General features: G+C 41.6%; 1 long non-coding RNA gene across 1 annotated transcript; it reads left to right on the top strand.

The window, feature by feature from the left end:
* Positions 1 to 5,402: 5,402 nt before the first annotated feature.
* Positions 5,403 to 6,816, top strand: LOC149768407 (uncharacterized). The gene is made up of 2 exons (XR_016399592.1): positions 5,403 to 5,899; positions 6,658 to 6,816. It is a non-coding gene; the product is annotated as an uncharacterized LOC149768407 (long non-coding RNA).
* Positions 6,817 to 7,060: the final 244 nt, after the last annotated feature.

The raw sequence follows: 7,060 nt of genomic DNA, 5'->3' as shown, positions 1-7,060 counted from the left end.
TTTTTAAATTACTGTTTATTCATCATTATGAAAATGTATTGCTTATGATATATTTTTCTCAAAATTAGGATCAAGTATATGATTGCATATGATACATGAATTTGATTAAAGAGCATCCTTCATGAATATTTGATGATGTATGAGTTATGAAATTATGATTATGTTAGACTACATGAAAAATGATATTTGAGGCATGTTTATGCATTTTAAATTATATAATGCCATTTATTATTTTCCAACCTATTTATGATGATTATGATTTATGAAAGAAAAAGAATATGATTTATGAACTCTCAGATAGCTATGACCACCTCTAGAAATAAGGCCAGTCGACACCCTGGAGCTAGCATCCAAAGAATAACAGGCCCTCTGCCAACGGGTTAAAGTTGGTAACGAATAACAGAATTAGTCGACTAAGATTAACAGGCCCTGTCACGGGATTATAGTGACCATAGCAGCACATCCGTCTGAGAGTATGTTTTATAAAGTATGGATAAATGGCGATATTTCTATATGATTTGCATTATCATGATTTTGAACTTTCATGGATGGAACATGCATTGCTTTATGACCTGATTCGTGTATATCATCTATAAAATGTTTTATTTTACTACAACTGTTGGCTTTTTAATCACTGCATTGGCAAAATTGTACTTGATCCAATAAGATAGTACCTGGTTACTTACTGAGCTGTGTACCTCATACCTTTTTATCTACTTTTTTCCTACAGATGAATAAGACCACTAGGAGCAGGGAGCTTGATGTTATTCAGGGTTGGGGTAATTGAAAATCTTATGTAATAATCAGATTTTAGAAGCTCTGTACTGTTCCAACTTCTTCACTAATGTTATGACATTAGTAAATGAAACTATTTATTTTTATTATAAAATTTTATGTGGCTTCGTGTTATTGTGTGCATAAGATAACAATAGCACGGCCGTGTCATGATCCGGATTTGGGGCGTGACATTTAGTGGTATCAGAGCTTAGGTTTAAGATCATTGGGATTATGACAATTAAACTATCAGAAGCTAGGTTTAAGATCACTTAGGATTGCGATATGAATGATACAAGAACTTAAGGTTTAAGACTACTAAGGATTGTGGCACAAGTGGCTTTAAGTTGGAAGTTTAAGATCATTGAGGATTGTAACAAAATTGGAATCAAAGAAGAGAAACAAGTTCATCAAAATGAATGCAAGGAAGGCCCTCAGAAAGGGGTGTCAGGCCTACCTAGCTTGTGTGGTAGACACTACAAAAGAAACAAGGCTAGAGGATATCCCTATTGTGAGAGAGTATGCAGAATATTCCCTAATGATCTACCTGGATTACCTCCTGATCGGGAGATTGATTTTCAGATCGATCTCTTACCGGGTGTTGGGCCTATCTCGAAGGCTCCTTATCGGATGGCCCCGGCAGAGCTGAGAGAGTTGAAGGTTCAGCTACAGGAACTTCTAGAGAAGAAATTCATCCGCCCGAGTGTTTCACCATGGGGAGCTCCTGTACTATTTGTCAAGAAGAAGGATGGAAGTATGCGGCTGTGTATTGATTACCGAGAGTTGAACAAGGTGACAGTGAAGAACAAATACCCTCTGCCCCGGATTGATGATTTATTTGATCAGCTACAAGGTGCCCAAGTCTTCTCCAAGATAGATCTGCGATCTGGGTATCATCAATTGAAAATCCTAGCAGATGATGTGCCGAAGACTGCATTTCGAACCAGGTATGGGCACTATGAATTTTTAGTTATGCCATTTGGATTAACCAATACGCCAGCTGCTTTTATGGATCTGATGAACAGGATCTTTAAGCAGTATTTGGATCAGTTTGTTATTGTTTTCATTGATGATATACTGATCTATTCTAAGAGCAAAGAAGAACATGAAGATCACTTGAGAGTGGTATTACAGATTCTTCAGGAGAATAGATTATATGCCAAACTGAGCAAATGTGATTTCTGGCTGGATAGTATTGCATTTCTTGGTCATGTAATCTCTAAAGAAGGGGTGTCAGTGGACCCAAAGAAAATAGAAGCAGTGGTGGATTGGCCTCGTCCTACAAATGCCACTGAAATCAGAAGCTTCTTGGGTTTGGCTGGTTATTATAGAAGATTTGTGGAAGGATTCTCTCGGATCGCTACTCCTTTGACTCGTCTGACCCAGAAACGAGCAAAGTTTGTATGGAGTGAAGATTGTGAGCAAAGTTTTCAAGAGCTAAAGCAAAGGCTGGTATCTGCTCCTATTCTTACTTTGCCAACCAGTACTGGGGGTTTCATCATCTATAGTGATGCCTCCAAGAAAGGATTGACTAATGCAGAATAATAAAGTAGTAGCCTATGCCTCTAGACAGCTGAAGCCATATGAGCAGAACTATCCGACACATGATTTGAAGTTGGCAGCAGTGGTTTTTGCTCTGAAGATTTGGCGACATTATCTATATGGTGAGCCTTGTGAGGTTTTTACTAATCATAAAAGCCTAAAGTATATATTTACTCAGAAGAAATTAAACATGAGGCAAAGAAGATGGCTTGAGCTACTAAAAGATTATGATCTAAGCATCAAATATCATCCGGAAAAGGCTAATGTTGTGGCAGATGCTCTCAGTAGGAAGTCAGCAGTGGGCTCCATATCTTTGCTTACCACTCAGAAGCAGATTTTGAAAGATTTTGATATGATGCAGATCGAGGTGATTACCAAGGGTGCTGGAAGTATGTTGGCTAGTTTGTTGGTGCAACCTACCTCGATAGAAAGAATAAAAGCTGCTCAACAGACAGATGCACATTTATGTCAGCTTAGAAATGATGTGGATAGAGGGTTACGACCCGAACTCCGAATACACCCGGATGGTACTCTGCGTTTTGGCAGTAGATTATGTGTGCCCAGGGATGCTGATCTAAAAAGAGAGATTCTGGAGGAAGCTCATCAGTCTTGTTTCTCTATTCATCCCGGCAGCACTAAAATGTATAGAGATTTACGGGAACATTTCTGGTGGAACGGCATGAAGAGAGAGATAGCAGGATTTGTAGCTCGGTGTTTGGTATGTCAGCAAGTAAAAGCTGAGCATCAGAGGCCGGCTGGTTTGCTAGAACCACTAGAGATTCCAGAGTGGAAATGGGAGCACATTACTATGGATTTTGTTACTGGGCTTCCGAGGACAGTAAGAAGGAATGATGCAGTGTGGGTGATTGTTGATCGCCTCACGAAGTCAGCTCACTTTTTACCCTTTAGGGTTGGCACTTCACTTGATAGGCTGGCTCGGAGGTATATTGATGATATTGTGCGCTTATATGGGGTACCAGTAAGCATTGTATCTGATCGGGACCCCCGCTTTGTATCTGGATTTTGGAGAAGCTTCCAGACTGCTATGGGCACTGATCTGAGACTCAGCACTGCTTATCACCCTCAGACTGATGGTCAGTCAGAGAGGACGATCCAGACCCTAGAGGATATGCTGCGGACTAGTACTGTTGATCTGGGAGGTTGCTGGGATGATCATATACCACTAGTGGAGTTTGCTTACAATAATAGTTATCATTCTAGCATCCAGATGGCACCTTATGAAGCCTTGTATGGAAGAAAATGTCGGTCTCCTTTACATTGGGATGATGTTGGAGAGAAGAAGTTGTTGGGCTCTGAATTAGTTCAGAGTGCTAGGGAGAAGATTCTACTGATCAGAAAAAGGCTCAAGCCAGCTCAAGATAGACAGAAAAGCTGGGCAGATAAGAAAAGAAGAGAAGTGAAATTTCAGGAGGGGGACTTTGTATTCTTAAAAGTTTCACCCTCGAAAGGTGTTACAAGATTTGGAAGACATAGTAAATTGAATCCTCGCTACATTGGACCCTTTGAGATTCTTTCCAGAGTAGGGGAGGTTGCTTACAAACTAGCTTTGCCACCAGAGTTATCCAATGTGCATAATGTCTTTCATGTTTTCTTCTACGGAGATACATTCCTGATCCCAGCCATATAGTACAGCACGAGCCCCTGCAGATTGATAGAGACCTGATTTATGAAGAGTATCCTTTGCGCATCATTGATCATAAGGAGCAGGTCCTGAGGCGACGTATCATCCCCTATGTGAAAGTTCAGTGGAGCAACCATTCGGAGAGAGAGGCCACATGGGAACTTGAGGAGGATATGCGAGCAAGACATCCGCAACTCTTTGAGAATACAGGTATGTAAATTTCGAGGACGAAATTCTAATAAGGAGGAGAGAATGTGATAACCGCCCCACTTCCAAGAGAAACGGAGGGGGGGAGGGCATTACACCATCGTGCAGGCGTTCGTAACGCCTGATGGTGGGCGGTTACAACCGTCCGCCTTCCCAGTGATCGAGGCTACAAGAAGCCCCGATCGGCTACCATTTCACCACCCGTTCATCCTCCTCCTCCACTGTTTGTCTCCCTCTCTCACAATCCTCTCCGATTGGCAGGACCCGGTGTTAGACCCACGCCGCCGGAGTAAAGGGCCGTGTTGCCGGAGTAGGAGGCGGACGTTCTTCTTCAAGCAGGTAACGCCCTTACTCATAGTTATTCTTTGTATATCTAGTTTAGAAATTAAATCAAATAAAAAAAAGAAGGGGGAAGGAAGATGGCGGCGGGCGCCGGCTGCGATGGCCGCAAGCTGCGTCGGCCGCAAGCCACGACGGCAAGAGAGGCCGTAAGCCGCGGCGGCCGCAAGGGCGGCTGGTGCCGGGGGTCCCGCTCCCGCTGTAATCCGTACTCGGTTCTGGAGCGCCGCCGGCTGCGGCTCGGGCCCTCCCCGAGCCAGATCACTTCCGCGGGAGAAGAAGAAGAAAAAAAAAACTTACTGGTGGTTGATCCGCAACCGCGGGCGCCGCCCTCGGCCGTGGGCCACGGGTCGTCGACCGTGGGACGCGGGTCATCGGCAGCAGGATGCAGACGCGGCCGCAGGCCGCCGATGCGCCCCCGAGCGCGACCACGGGCACGGCCGCGGGTGCGGCCGTGGGCGCCGCAGGCCGGCCGCCGGGCGCCATCGGCCGCAGCCCGTTCCTCCCAAGCCTCCCGAGCTCGCCCTCCTCCCTCCACGGGAGAAGAAATGGGAAGAAAGGGGGAAGGATAAATCGGGAGAAGAGAAGAGGAGGAGAAGAAAAAGAAAGAAGAAAAAAAAATGGGAGAAGAAGGTTCGGGAAGGAAGAAGGAAGAAAAGAAAAGAAGAAAAGAAGAAAAAGAAAAGAAAAAGAAAAGAAGAGGAAAGGAAAAAAAAAAAAAAAGAAAGATCCTTAACGGGTCCGACCTAACGGGTCTGATCCGAGTACGGGTCCGAACCTGTTAGGCCCAAATAAAATAAAAGAAAAATGGGTTTAGCCAAATTTGACTAAAACCGAGCCAGTCAGATTAGGCTAAGTCCGGACGAACCCAAACTATAAATTGGGTTAAATTCGAACCAAATTAAGCCCAATTGAGTTGGGTCTGAACCTAATTAAGCTGAGTTAGTCTCAGCAGACCCAAATTGAATATGAATCAAGCCCAATTCAAAACCAGTTTAACTAAATTGAGACTGAATTGACTTTGGGCTGACCCTGACTCAAGCCTAGATGAGCTACATTGATCCTGGACCAAAATTAAACTTAATTGGACTTGAAATTGAGCCCAATAACATAATCAGAAGACCAAATTGACCCGATAGGGCTAGACCCAATCAGGAACCGAGCCCAATTCTTTAATTAAAGACCCAATTGACCTACGTGAACCCAATCTGGTTCTAAATCGAGGCCAAGGGCTCTAAATTAAATAAATTGGACTTGAGATCCAAGCAAGTAAATTCATGTTATGATAAATTAGAAAATTATGAAATAAATAGAGAATAATGTGACCCCTATGTGATTTATTTAGGTGATCAAGGATTTGTCACCCGGACGTAAGAAATTGGAAAGCATATTGCTGTAAGTAACCTTGGCACTGATCTTAAAGTTTTTAAATTACTGTTTATTCATCATTATGAAAATGTATTGCTTATGATATATTTTCCTCAAAATTAGGATCAAGTATATGATTGCATGTGATACATGAATTTGATTAAAGAGCATCCTTCATGAATATTTGATGATGTATGAGTTATGAAATTATGATTATATTAGACTGCATGAAAAATGATATTTGAGGCATGTTTATGCATTTTAAATTATATAATGCCATTTATCATTTTCCAACCTATTTATGATGATTATGATTTATGAAAGAAAAAGAATATGATTTATGAACTCTCAGATAGCTATGACCACCTCTAGAAATAAGGCCAGTCGACACCCTGGAGCTAGCATCCAAAGAATAACAGACCCTCTGCCAACGGGTTAAAGTTGGTAACAAATAACAGAATTAGTCGACTAAGATTAACAGGCCCTGTCACGGGATTATAGTGACCATAGCAGCACATCCGTCTGAGAGTATGTTTTATAAAGTATGGATAAATGGCGATATTTCTATATGATTTGCATTATCATGATTTTGAACTTTAATGGATGGAACATGCATTGCTTTATGACCTGATTCGTGTATATCATCTATAAAATGTTTTATTTTACTACAACTGTTGGCTTTTTAATCACTGCATTGGCAAAATTGTACTTGATCCAATAAGATAGTACCTGGTTACTTACTGAGCTGTGTACCTCATACCTTTTTATCTACTTTTTTCCTACAGATGAATAAGACCACTAGGAGCAGGGAGCTTGATGTTATTCAGGGTTGGGGTAATTGAAAATCTTATGTAATAATCAGATTTTAGAAGCTTTGTACTGTTCCAACTTCTTCACTAATGTTATGACATTAGTAAATGAAACTATTTATTTTTATTATGAAATTTTATGTGGCTTCGTGTTATTGTGTGCATAAGATAGCAATAGCACGGCCGTGTCATGATTCGGATTTGGGGCGTGACATTTAGTAGTATCAGAGCTTAGGTTTAAGATCATTGGGATTATGACAATTAAACTATCAGATCTAATCCTATTATGGATCATGTCATGTTTATTAACATTTCCTAAGTATGATTCTAGTATATACTTCCAGCATGATATGTTATGAAAAGTGAGTAACTTGCCTGA

The sequence above is a fragment of the Phoenix dactylifera genome, chromosome 2 (genome assembly GCF_051530095.1).
Source record: "Phoenix dactylifera cultivar Ajwa chromosome 2, Ajwa_hap1_PhDact_Kaust_v1.1, whole genome shotgun sequence".
NCBI lineage: Eukaryota > Viridiplantae > Streptophyta > Magnoliopsida > Arecales > Arecaceae > Phoenix > Phoenix dactylifera.
Note: the sequence above shows the minus strand (reverse complement) of the source record. Positions and strands in the feature narration are given on the sequence as shown.